Source organism: Jaculus jaculus, chromosome 6, assembly GCF_020740685.1.
Source record: "Jaculus jaculus isolate mJacJac1 chromosome 6, mJacJac1.mat.Y.cur, whole genome shotgun sequence".
Lineage (NCBI taxonomy): Eukaryota > Metazoa > Chordata > Mammalia > Rodentia > Dipodidae > Jaculus > Jaculus jaculus.
In genome coordinates, this window is record NC_059107.1 from 66,678,211 (window position 1) to 66,692,801 (window position 14,591).

The window sequence follows — 14,591 nt, forward strand, 5'->3', positions numbered from 1 at the left end:
TTTCGATTTACTCTGCCCTCCCTGGGCATCTGATGGGGTAATGGAAAGAAATGAGTGGATTCTCCAAGATCTGTCCCATGGAGACCTCCTAGGCTTACAGACTACTACGTTTACTTGGGCCATGAACCTGAAGTCAGATTTATTTATTTTATTTTAATTTTTTATTAATTAGTTTTGATTTCAGCAAATACAGGCAGTTTGGTACCATTATTAGGCTCATCCGTGACTTACCCCCTCCCCTTGGCCCCTACTTGTTGAGGTATATGGGTCATGCATTGTGGAGTTAGCCCTCAGTTATGGGTAGGATAAATGTCTCTGCAACATGTGGCTCTGATATACTTTCTGCCCCTCTTCGGCAAAATTTCCCTGAGCCATGTTGGGTTCATTTTTGGTCAGCTTCAGTGATGAGGTGTTGGGGGCCTCTGGGGCTCTGGCTTTCTGATTTGGTAAGAGTTGATTTTTCTCTGTGTTGCTCTCCTTAACTCTTGTGCTGGTATCCAGTTCACCAGGAAAACAACACCCTTGCTTGTTTCATCAATCTTTTTTCTCTTTCTCTCTCTTCTCTCTAATTCTTGTATATTAGTTATCTTTTTCTTCCTTTTCTTAGTGGGCTCAGACCTGTAGCTCCCAGTACCAGCATGTGGCTATCATTCACAATGAGCTTTTGATTGGAGAGACATACAAGGTTTCCTAAAAGAAAGACAGATTTCTGTCCGAATACTTGATGACCTACCAAAGGTTAGTGGTAAGACCCTACTGCTGAAGACACCATATACATTTGACACGTAAAATGGAATGGCATGGCTGGAAGCTGGAAGAGAGTCAGTCCCCAGACAGTCGAGTGCCAAAAGGTGCTACATGGGCGACTGGGGGAAAATGACCAATATCTGTTCAAGCTCCTTAGCAGCAAATAACCTGTCATGATGCCCACACAAGTGCAATAGTGGCACACAGCCATGGTGGGGAACCAACTGCTCTTGATTTGGCTAACTGATCCCCTCAGTGGTACGAGACCCATAGCTGGAGCTGGGAAACAAGTCAGAACCATATCCAAACGTAAGCCTGCTCTCCATTATCAAGCTACCATCAATCATGGGCTACAAGAGGGCCTACACCTATTAAATTCTCTATTAAAAAAGTAAGGGTTATCTCATTTGTCCTGGTGCTAACTTACTCTCCGTTGGAGAATCTGCTTGTCTTTTTCAGATAGATGTAGATCCTAAGGAGAGAGCCACCCCATCATACCTCAAAAGAGCCCTGGCTGAAGTCAGATTTAAATTGATAATCTCTAGGAGGCAGAAAGAGCTCTGTCAGGTCTTGGGGATCTGTAGAATAACAGAATGAACTTTTTTTTTTTTGTGGACTAATGTTTTTATTTAGTTCAGCTGCCTGTATGGCACAAGATCTCATTTTCAAAATGGCACCAATTTTCCTTAAGTTTAAGGACTATTTTTAGTAGCAATTATACTTTAACAACTTACAGAACAAATGCCTTTACCTACCTTTCTACTTTATGCTTGCCAGGTACAGTAGTATTTACAAAAAGCTAACAATGTCTACATAAAAAATGATCTTTCACTCTCCTCACCTTGCATTTCAAAGGATTTCCTCCACCCCTTTCGTTTGTGACCCCATTAAAGAGTGTGAGTTTTAGACCAGGTACCTAGATACTTTCCATGTGACAGTCAATTCTGTGTATGTGTAGAGGCAAGTGTAACATGAAACAACCCTTAGCGCATGTCAGTGCTGTCAGGTGGTACCCAGCACTGACCCCCTAGAAGACAGGAGACATTCAAATCTCAGGCTTCTAGCAGCTGAACAGGAAGGCCTCTTCTAGTCAGCGGTAATGCAGCCATCCCAAGTCCAATTCTGTTACTGGTTAAAAAAAACAAAACTTAAAGTGTCACCAAAGTAGAAAACTGAAAATGCATTTTAAGTGCAATTTATACTGAGGGCCGTCGGGTCCTAAGGTATTCCATCTACATAAAAGGAATTTAAATGGGAATTGGCAACAAACAGATGCAAAATAATTGCATGAATAATTTCAGGATGAGATGTAGTTACTACACGCGTTTTGCTAGCAATATTTTCCTAAAAATTACCAACTCTATAGTTATATATCATGTTGAATTACAAATACATTTTAGGGGAGATAGCCATACTAGATTCACAGTGACATAATACCAGTTGTGAACATTCAGTCAACAGCTCCTAAAAATAGCAGCTCTTTTCAAAGCAATTGGACCACACAAAAAATAGCCCGAATCTGCAGTTCACAAACTGACTGTAATCTTAAAACCAAGTTTTTGGACGGAAATGTCTTTAATACCAAGAATATCTTATGAATTCTCACTACAGAAAGATTTGGTGTGCCAGTTGATGCTGTGATTGAGAAGTTAAGGAGATTATATACCCATAAGTAATTCAATCTGGTGAAATAAACTATAGACTGATGTCAAGTGGACAAAAAGTGAAAAATGCTCAAAAAAAACCCCAAATAATATAGAGGGTGCAATTAAGGCATTAAAAAAATTCCACATGGCTTTGGCTTCTTACACTATTTTTACAGTCTTGTTGCTTAAAAATACATGCAAACTGAAATCCCTGCATGGCAAATTCAGAAGGTCTGCCAGCAGCATTCAGATGTGGGACAAGGAAAGTGACAGGACCTGGGAGGGGAGGGTTCCCCATTCTCTCTATCTTACACTAGACGGCACCCCAGAGGTCTGTGCAGCAGTCACAAACAAAGCATTGTTATCTGGAAGGGAGGCAACTGTGGAGTTTCCATTGGCTGGAGAACAGCCCAGCTTCAGTTTTTCCAGATATTCTGCATGGACAGGTTTATGACCCTGGAGAACTTTGATGGCATCTTCTACTTTGAACCACTCTCTCTTCCTTCCTATATTAACAGAGTCTTCCCAATCTTCTAATATTTCAGTGACTGTAAGAACAAAATGTTCTGTGCTTTCGGTCTGGATTCTGATCAAATATGCCAAGGAGTCTTCCTAATTTTCCTTTGACTCCAGCCTCTTCATAAACTTCCCTCACAGCATCACCGCCAGGCTCCTCTTCAGGCTCCATTCCCCCTCCTGGGACAATCCACTGGTCTGGGCACCACCGCTACTCACCAAACGCCTCGTCCTCCTGCTCGCCGCGGAAGCACGCGCTCGCCGCCCGCTTCCTGAAGCCCTCGCGGTTCTACGCCCGCGTCTGGGTGGGCTTGAACTTCATCACACAGCCGGCTCCGGCGGCTGCGGCAGCGGCGGCTCCCCCTTCCACGGGACCCGGCCGCCGCCACCCCGCCGCGGACGACGGCGACCAGGGACGAGACGAGTCGGGGCGCCCAGCACGCCGGCGACGCGGTGGAGCACGAGGACGCCGATCACTGGAACCCGGGGCCGGGAGGGAAGCGCCGCCTCTGCCCGGGCGCCCCGATCTCCATGGAGGCTCGCCTCGCCGCTCCCTCCCGCCCGCCAACAACCACGGCCGCGGTGGAAGGGGGAGGTGGGAACGAGCGAGGCTCCCGGCTCGAGCCACGCGGAGCCGCTAGCTAGCTGCGGCGGATCCAGAATGAACTTTTTTTTTTTTTTTTTGCAGTGACAAATTTTATCATTTACTGCTTTAGTATTCAAGTGGGCATTGTTAAAAATAAACCATTACATAGGATCTTTGCTGTGTTTCAATCTTAGTCATAATCTTTAGACATTTATCGTTCACTAGAAGCTGAAAAGCACCGGGTAATATAGTGTAAATCACTCTGTTTGCCTCATACAAAACCGTCTCAACATAAAGCTTATTAGGGGATGGAATGTGTAATCCATATCAACAGAAATTAAGCAATCTCAGCTTTCAGTGCCATGCTCAAAGCATGGTTCCCCAGAAAACTGAGCAAGACAGAGGGGGAGGGGTGGACAAAGAGCCTAATAGAACCCAAAGATACTGTTATAGACCAGGCCATAAAACTCTCCCAATGAATGTGGCCACTGAAAAACAAACAAACAAAACAAAACAAAACAAAAAACTAGGCTGAGATAGGGCATGAAGTTGAACACTTGTTAAATATGACTAAATCTTTTTTTTTTTTTTTTTTTTTTTTTTGATTTTTCGAGGTAGAGTCTCACTGTGGCCCAGGCTGACCTGGAATTCACTATGTAGTCTCAGGGTGGCCTCGAACTCACGGCGATCCTCCTACCTCTGCCTCCTGAGTGCTGGGATTAAAGGTGTGCGCCACCACACTTGGAATGACTAAATCTTTTGTTGTTGTCTTAGAGGTATGGTCTCACTCTAGCCCAGCCCAGACTGATCTAGAACTCACTGTGTTGTCCCATACTTGTCTTAAACTCACAGATATCCTCATACTTCTGCCTCCCACATACTGGGATTGAAGGTATGTGCCACCATGCCTGGCTAAATCTTGAATAAAAAGACATGTAGCTAAAAGACATGGGGCTATACGCATGTCCCCTGCACCCTGAGAGGTGCATGTCACTCCTCATTGCACATGGGAGGCTCGAGGTTCTGAGACATGGGCGTGTACACTCCTCTGATCACTGTATCATGGGTGAGCAAGTGAAACTGTGAAAGTTTATTTCCCTGACACTCACTAAGTCATAAAGTTGGAATGTGAGCCCCCCAAAAAGAGGGGAATGAAGCTGGGCTGGGTGCTTACTGTATTCTTGGTTTTATATTACTTCTCTGTTGCAGACACAGAGGTTAACACTGTCTAGCTGCAAGGAAGTCAGCCAGCTGCTGGCTCCTCCTAGCTGTACCTCAGCCCTTTTTGGGGTGACCCCTTTGGACAAAGACTGAGCAAACTGACAATGCAAAGACTGGCAGTTTCGACCCTGGGACTTTCTCAAACAGGCAATTTGTGCCTTAGAGCACCTGTTGAGCAGGGACCTTGTCAATTCTGTCATGTCTCCTTACCTAATCTTGTCTCCTTACCATTATGCTTTTTCACACTAATTCCAGATCAGTTTTCAGCAGGATCTAGCTGGACACCCCATCTTAAAGGGGGATGATCACTCCAGAGAGAAAAATTGACCCTCCAAGGGTATGGATTAAGACCTAGGTTAGCCACCCCAAAGCCTTACCTCTTCCATTATTTCATAGCCAACAGTGAAGCAATAAGTACAGCTGGATGGGCCTTGCACTATGATGTGTATGGTCTCTGTCCATGAGATCCCTGTGAGCAGCTTGCTTACAAGACCTCATGTGCAAAAGATGAAGACCAGAGAGATTGACACACTGTCCCAGTGGCTGGATCCCACAAAGAATGTGATGTGTGCTGATGCTACTAGTGCTGAGGTAGTGAAAGGAAACTCCCATGCCTGGAGACTTTGGCCCCTAAGCTAGAGTTAAAGCAAGGGCCCCAGCATTTGAACCACACAAAGGCCACTGTTACTCTCCCCGGATTTCCAGATCCTTTCTCTAGAAGTGCCTAGCATTTTGAAAGATTAGCTCATGACCTTTCTCATTTTCCCGTCATCTGGGCATAGCATCCTCATAAAGCAGGGGCCAGTTTGGGTGCACAGTAGGCATGGAGAGCCACAATTGTCTTCAGGCCCAGGAATTTCCATTTGCTCCCATTGTGCCTTGCTTGGAGAGGGCTGGTCCCTGTGTGAGCTGTGGAATCAGACCTTTTGCTCTGGCATCCAGACAGACCACTGACCAGCATCCTTGTCCAACTGAGTCAGAGGGTGAATGGGCCAAAGGACAAAAACTTTCTTCCTCATCAGTAAAAGAACGAGTCTTCCTAAAATGGGTAGACAACAATGCAAAAACACCACCGAAAGTCAGAAAACTGAGAGATCACTACCAAGGATACCTAGTCCTACAATGGAAGCCTCCAATAAAATCATAGAGAAATCAACAGAAATTCATTCCCAAAATAAAAACACAACAACCAATGTGTCCCTGATAAAAAAAAAAAATCACTGAACTAGAAGCAAACAATCAAAGAACCAATAATCATATCAATGAAATGGAACAGAATTGTCTCCTAGTGCATTTAGCTTTTGATAGTAGGCTAAACTTGATTCAAGAAAACAATGGAACCCTCCAAAGAGATATGAATAAATTGAAGGTAAGTCAAGAAATGGAATATCTCAACAACCAGTTGATTAAGCTTAATAAAGACATGATCAAATGCAAGAATGAACTACAGAAAACATCAAGAAAATCAGAACTTGAATTGAAATTGTACCTCAGAAAAGACATGGACACAATGCAAAATAACATAACAGAAACCAAAAAGCAAATAGAAATTATAAAAACCTCTCTAGAACCACTCACCAACAGAGTTACTCATGTGGAAGACAGAACTTCAGATCTAGAAGATAAGACAAAAGAAATTGATCAGGAAGCCAAAAACTTTGCTAAGTTCAAAAAAATCAAGTGAACAGATACGAGGGAACTGTGGGACACTCTAAAACAACCAACTATCCAGATCATGGGTATGACAGAATGTATCACCATAGCTGATCAAAAGCCATAGTGACAAAAACAGCATGATAGCAGAAGAAAAACAGAAACATAGACCAATGGAACAGAAATGAAGATCCAGACCTTAGGTCAAATAATTACAGCTGCTTGATCTTTGACAAAGGTGCCAATAATGTAGGCTGAAGAAAAGACAGCATCTTCAACAAATGGTGTTGGACAAATTGGATGACTATATGTAGAAAAATAAAAGTAGACCCACTGTTTTGCCATTTACAAACATCAGGTCCAAATGGATTAAACCTCAATATAAAACCTGAAACTCTTCAACTACTGGAAGAAAAAGTAGGAATCACTCTCTACAATATAGGACTGGGAAAGGACTTCTTGAACAAAACACCAGTAGCCAAGGAAATTAAACAAGCACTCAACCAATGGAGCTAAAAAGCTTTTTCACAAACATACCATAAGCAGAGCCAATAGATTACCCACTGAATGGGGGAAAATTTTTGCCAGCTATACCACTGACAGAAACCTAGTATCTAGAATCTATAAGGAACTCAAAAAACTGAACAATAAAAAAATCAAACAACTCACTGCAAAAATGGGGCAGAGACCTAAATAGGGAGTTCTCAGAAGAATTACAAATGGCTAACACACACTTAAGAAAATGTTCAACATCCCTAAGCATTAGGGAAATGCAAATTGAAACAACTATGAGATTCCACCTTACCCCAGTAAGGTTAGCAAACATTAAAAAAATCAAATGAAAACAAATGCTGGTGAGGCTGTGGAGAAATTGAAACCCTTATTCACTGTTGGTGAGACTGTAAGCTGGTACAACCACTGTGGAAATCAATATTGTGACTCCTGAAAAGGATAAATATAGAGTTACCCACAGACCCTGTTTTTCCCTTACTTGGCATTTACCCTAAAAGCTCCATATCTCAGTTCAGAGATATTTGCTCAACCATGTTTATAGCTGCTCAATTCATTATAGCTAAAAACTAGAATCAACCCAGGTGGCTATCATTGCATGAATGGATAACAAAGATGTAGTATATCTACATAATGGAATTCTACTCAGCAGTAAAAAGAAAAATGACACGTTGAAATCTGTAGAAAAAAGGTTGAACTTGAAACAGATTATTCTAAGTGAACTCATACAATCACAGAAAGACAACCATTGCATGATCTCACTCATCTGCAGTTCCTAATCGGGATCAGCCCAAGTTGCTGACATAACTGAATAGCATATTGAAGCTTGGACAATAGGGATGGTAGGGCTTGGGGGAATAGAAAGGGTGCGGGGGACACAAAACTGAACCCAAATTGAACTGGTACCATAGAATCCTATATCCTGGAGGTCAGGCTAAAGGGTGGATCCCTCAAGAGGACCTTAGGGGGAGCACCTGAATAAAAGGGCCCTGGAGAGGGTGAGACAAAATCTAACCTCAAATGTCTCCTATTTCTCTTTATTCTCTGTCCTTTTCTTTTTCTTTTCCCTTGGTGTTGGCCTATAATTCTCTGTACCAGGATGTGGTCTCCAGCCACAATGTGATAGTGATCAGAGACCTACTAGGTGTCCAGAAACAAACAAGACAGACTTCTGTCAGAGCACTTGATTACCCACCAGAGGTTAATGGTAAGACCCTACTGCTGAAGGCACCAATTGCTGTCAGCATGGACCATGAAGAGACCTGATTGGAATCCAGAAGACAGCCAGTCCCCAGACAAATAGTACATCTAGAGCTGGAAGCTGCTACATGAGCTACCAGGGGAAAGTGGCCAGTATATGTCCAAGCAACTCAAAGTCTAAGCAACTCAGAAGCAAACAATCTGACTTGATGCTCACACAAGTATGATAGTGGCACACAGCCATGGTGAGTAACCAACTACTCTTGGATTGGCTAAAAGATCTGCTCAGTGGAAAGGAAACCATATCTAGAACTGGGAAATAAGTCAGAATCATATCCAGATAATGATTTGGCTTTCCATTGTCAAGTTCCCACTAAACCTTAGACTATAAGAGTCTACACAGTTTTAATTCTCTTTAAATTAATAATGGTTATCCTATTTAACCAGTGCTGACTTCATTATCTGCTGGAGAATCTGCTTCTCTTTTTCAGATGGGAGCTGGACCTCAGGAAATAAACGACGCCAGTGCACTCCACCTCAGCCCCAGCTGAAACCACAGAGGAATTGGGGAAATGAGCAATAGTGCTGCTTTCTTAGTGAATCTGATATCAGCACAAGGATGATGGAGATAGATACTGAGGACACTCAATACCTACCAAACCAGATATCCAGAGGCTCCTAAGTGCCCATCACTCAAGTAAATTTAAAATGCTCCCAACATGGCTCAGGGAATTTTGCAGAAATGGGGGTGGAAAGATTGTTAGAGCCCCAAGTTGGGACATTTTGCACAGGGTCATTACTCCCCCCCCATAATACATGACCCACAATACCCATGGAATTGACCTTTATCTCCAATGAATAGGCCTCTTCAGAAAAGCAGCAGGGAGGAAGGAAAGGATGGTACCAACATGTGTTGTTGACATACAAAACATGTCCATATCTAATAAAAAATATTGCTTAAATTTTAAAAACACTAAATAAAATAAAATTTATTGTTTTCTCATTATAAACATAGCATATGTTATGCAAGAAATGCTTGAAGAGGGTTTGGAAAAATGGCTCTGTGGTTAAAGGCAAGTGCCTGCAAAGCTTTGGTTCAATACCCCATTACCCACACAAAGGCAGATGCACCATGCATCTGGAATTCATTTGCACACATATACTCACTCTCTTTCTGTCTGTCTCTTTCTCTGTTTCTCTCTCATATAAGTAAAAAATATATTTTTCTCAATGCTTGAAGAGAAGATGACCATTATCAATGTGTTATACCAAAGAACAGCTTCAATACTTCAATAGATTTCTGAGCTATACTCATGTAAAGCTTGTAAGTATAGGTTTAATTTATCATATCATTGAAAAAATTCGCATTCCTACTTTCCAACTCACTTTATATTTAGACATTTCTTTTATTATAAACACTTCATTCACATTTTTTGAAACAGAGCCTTACTTGTGTAGATCAGGCTGGCCTGAAACTCATCATCTCCCTGTTGTGGCCTCCAAAGTGCTGTGATTATAAATATGTGCTACCATGCCCAGCTCCCTCAACGTTTTTTTTTTTTTTTTTGGTTTTTCAAGGTAGGGTCTCACTCTATGGAGTCACAGCGTGGCCTTGAACTCATGGCAATCCTCCTACCTCTGCCTCTGGAGTGCTGGGATTAAAGGCATGCGCCACCACGCCCAGCACCCTCCAGTATTTTTGAAGACTACATATTCTTTCATTGAATGCTATAATTTCCATTGAGTGCCACTATAATTTGTTTAACTAAATTGGACATTTGTATCATTTATAATTGTCCCTATTACAAGTCACACAGAGGTGACAAACTTTCTGCCAAAGCCCTTTCTGTATTTAGGCTTGTTTCCTTAAACTAGAATCAGGCCTGGTGTATTTAGTTCCCCAGACCTGATATGTTTTATTCCTACAGCAGGAAGTTAATGAACAGAAATTAGCTTACTCTAGGATGTAAAACATTTTCTTGGGGTCTATTAAATCTTGTAATTTTGACAGTCTAACCATATAGACAAAACTAAGAGTACAGTGAGATAATTACTCAGGTGACATAAAGAGGAAATAGAAGGTGGATCAAGGACTCTGCAGATGGCTTGGGAAACAGGTGGAGTTCCCCAGTACTCCTTCCTGGGTGAGCTCCCAGACATGACTCATGACCAAATGCCAGGTCATTCGTTTGGCTGCCTGAACCCTTGATTTTTAGTCCAAGTAAATATTCTAGAGTGATACAAGAAAGAATTTGAAGAAAAAGAGGAGAGGTGGAGAAGTTGCAAATCTTCCAGGAGTTTAAGGCAGAAAGAGTGGGAATGGCTGTGTAGCAAACCTACGAGGAGAGTGGGGTTTGCTCCTTCCTCCTCTTGCTCCTTGGTAGAGGGATCATCTAAAGCCAAAAGAAGGCCAAGAAAAGTCCTAGAAAATCCTTTGACCTATTCCATGAACAGTGGAAGCAGAAAATCTCAGACAGAAGGTTGCCCTGGAAACCCAGCAGCCAGTGATTGTGTGTCCCTGTGTTCAAGGCACCATTCCTAAACTGCTTTGTTGGACATGAGAACCTGCCCTCACAGGGTCACAATCTAGGGACACCTAGACATAGAGGGAAGAGCATTTAAGGAGAAGTCTCTGGCTTGTGACTCTTTATTTATTTAGTTTTTTGAGGTAGGGTCTCACTCTAGCACAGGCTGACCTGGAATTCACTATGTATTTTCAGGGTGGCCTCGAGCTCAAGGTGATCCTCTTATCTCTGCCTCCTGAGTGCTTGGATTAAAGGTGTGCATCACCATACCTGGCTTTATCTTTATTTTTTATTTTTGAGGTAAGATTTTTCTCTAGCCCAGACCTGGAATGCACTATGTAATCTCAAGGTGGCCTCAAACTCAGCAATTCTGCTTCCTCTGCCTCCCAAATGCTGGGATTAAAGGCATGTACCACCATGCCCAGCTCATGACTAAAGAGTGGCCCATACTTGGAGAACCAACCCAGAATGGAGTAAGTCACTTGCTGGACTACCCTCATATAAGGCCATCATTTAGCAAAGATGGTCAATTGCACCAGGCAAGTGCAATACCCCTGAGCTACAGGGCCATACCAAAAGATGGCTTATAGTTAATAAAACATATACATCCCTTACCCAAACTTTGTCCAAGGACTGGTACTGGGCCAAAATTCATGTCATCTGGAACCTCAAAATGCATTCTTATAACCAAAGTCATATCAGATTAGGGTGAGCCCTTGTCCAGTGAATGGTGTCCTTAGAAGAAAAGAGAATAAGACACACAGGGAAAGGATGGCAATGTAGCAACGGAGACAGAGATTGGAGTGAAGCAACTATAAGCTAAGAAGCACCAAAGATTGCTGGACAGCCCAGCAATTAGGGGAGAGGTAAAGACTCCCCTGTAGAGCTCTTGAAGCATGATCCTGCTGTCATAGCAATTTTGATCTTCCTTCTTTCACAACTGTGAGGCAATCACTTTCCAATGCATGAAGCCACCAAGGTTGTTGTAACTAACCTGTGAAACTCCTACAGAGGCTCCCTGGACTGCCTCATTGAGCCTTCTCCATGCTCTGTATAGCTCAAAGGCATATATAGCACTTGACTAGTACAATTGACAATCCATGATGACCTTATGTGGGGGCAGGCCTGCAAGTGATCTTGGGTTGGTGATGGAAATCCTGCAAGTATTAATCACTAAAAAGTCACAAACCAGCCAGGTGTGGTGGTGCATGCTTTTAATCCCAGCACTTAGGAGGCAGAAGTAAAGGAGGATCACCAAGAGTTTGAGGCCATCCTGAGACTAGTTAATTCCAGGTCAGACTGGGCCAGAGTGAGACTCCACCTTGAAAAAAATAGTCACAAGCCAATCTGGGTAACCAAGGGAAACAGCTAAACTAACCCCTTAGTCAAACTTTCCTGGGGCATGAAACTAGGCAGACAGTGTACCCCAGATCCCCAGCTGGACCTCGTCTGACACTCCACTGTCCAAGAGGGCTAAAGAGAAGTAGTCGAAACAGAAAAGTATAGCCCAGGTGGGGCAAGACCCCCTTCAGCATTTCCTTTCTTAAAGGTGGGCTTGTTTCAGTTGAATGAAGGACTTATATTTCCTACTTCCATTCAGAACTCTGAGAAGAGAGTAATGGCAAGAATGGTCCCAGGGGCAAGACAGTGTGTTTAAAAATAAATTAAGCCAACCTCATCTTCAAGCATTCCATAGCCAGGTGTGTCAAGCCTCAATTCATGACCCTCAACTGCTCTCCAGGTGGGAGGAATTCAACCTGGACATTTTCCTTTTAGCTACATAATGCCAAACTCTACCTTTATAAGAAAATGTGACTTTTCATTGTTTCCTACTTCCCTGAAATTGCTTTCTCAAGCTAGGCATGGTGACTCACATATGTAATCCTAGCTAGCACTTAGGAGGCTGAGGTAGGAGGATTTCTACAAGCTCCAGTCCAGCATGGTATGTTTAAGGACAACATGGGCTATAGACTAAGACTCTGCCTCAAAAAAAAAAAAAAGAGAGAGAGAGAGAGACAGAGAGGGGGTGGGGAGAAAGAAAGAAGGAGGAGGAAGTTGAGGAAAAGAAAAGGGGGAAAGACGTTAGGAATTGCTTCCCCAAATTTACTTGGAATATTCTTTCTTCTACCTTCCCTGGGAGCTAGAAAAGGCAAGACAAATAGCTTACATCCTATATTGGTGCAATAACTGAAAGATGAAGGAAGACAGACCTGGAAAGAGAGACAAAAAGTTATTGAGCTGGTTTCTAGACATAATTGCACATGTCTGTGCTTCCAGCACTCAGGAGGCAGAGGCAGGAAGAGTCTGCTTGGGCTACATTGTGAGACTGCCTCAAAAAGACTGTGTTTCACCCGTCCTATGGGAGGGAATACATGCCTGGTACTGAAAACCTAATCAAAACCCTATGGTGGGGAAGGTCACGAGCCTTAGGAGTATAATGCCTACTCTTGTCTGGCTAAATGTGTACATTATGATCACCAAACTGCCCTGTAAGCACTTTAAGGTTCATATCCATATATTAATGGTATTCTGACATTTGGTTAGAGAAGCTTCTCTTTTCAGATGGCAGTGACCACTAGGATGACCCAAAAGTAACCATAGTGCTGAGAAATTATGGAAGAGTGTTCAGCACTGAAACATCTCTATCACTCCCTCCAAGGCTCAAGGTCCATTGCAGAAGAGGTGGTGGAAAGAATGTAAGAGCCAAAGGATGGGTAGGACTGCAATCATACAGACAGAAATTGGCTTTGATATCCATGACCACACAGTGTCTAGCAATAGCATTATAAGACACTCATAATAGGAAGAAAAAATGATGACATCAAAATAAAAAAGATGCTAATGAAGAGGGTGAGGGGTTATGATGGAGAGTGGAGTTGTGAATGGGAAAGCAGGGGAAGGAATTATCATGGCTTATTGTCTGTAAGTATAGAAGTTATCAATAATAAAAGAAAGTTATTAAAAAGAAAAGTAAAAAATTTAAAAAAAGTGTTTTATAAAAAAGACTGTGGTACAGATACATACATATATACACACATAATATACATACACACACACAACAGACATAATGTCATGAAAATAGAAAGGGGGTATTTGGGAAGAGAAAGGGGATATGAGCGAGTAATATGGAGTGAATACAGTAAAGAATATAATATAATTTAACATAAATATCATAAAATCTATAATTTTGATGTTCAGTATTTTTGTTTTCAAGGTAGAGTCTCACTCTAGACAAAGCTAACCTGGAACTTTGTTGCTCAAGGCTGGTATTGAACTCATAGTATTCCTACTATGTTAATCTCCCAAGTGCTGTGATTAAAGGCATGTTCCACTACTCCTGGCTTGAACCCCATCATTTTATACAAAGGATATATACTAATAAATTATTTATTTAAAAAGACTTGTAATAGAGACACTGGAAGAAGGACTTGTTTGAAAGACTGTGGCTTTGCAATTCAGAAAGAATAGAATTGACTCAACCTACTAAATAGTACAATACACACAAAGCCAAAGGAGAGGGGTCTGGAAGGACATCATTTATTTGAGGGTTTTTTTCTTTTTTTCTTTTTTTTTTTTTTTTATTCTGACACTAGACTATCTCCTACAGACCAGTTAAAGCCTGCAGACCCAGGATGAAATCTATGTGGATAAAGTGAAGAGGAGGGTATTGTATATATGTAAGTAGGTGAACAGGTACTAGGAATAGAAAGGCCTAAGTGAGGTCAGGGAAAAGAATTGAATTGAAAATTGAAAATTTCAATACAACTACAGCTATCTGATCTTTGGCAAAGGGGCTAACAATGCACACAGGAGAAAAGATCCCATAACAAGAGTAGAGCCATCCTTGGGCAGCTGCCTGGGAGGGCAAGGCCAGCACAAGAGGTGCTTGGAGCAGGGCCTTGACACACACCATTGTGAGTCAAGGCTGAGCTAACTCTGTTTCAGTGGTCCCTGCACCACTGGTACCTGGGGTCCCCAAGGTGCAAG

The 14,591-nt window shown here is 42.3% G+C and overlaps 1 pseudogene; it reads right to left on the reverse strand.

Moving 5' to 3' along the window:
• Positions 1–1,178: 1,178 nt before the first annotated feature.
• On the reverse strand, positions 1,179–3,171 carry LOC123461602 (annotated as a pseudogene).
• Between the last annotated feature and the right edge of the window lie 11,420 nt (positions 3,172–14,591).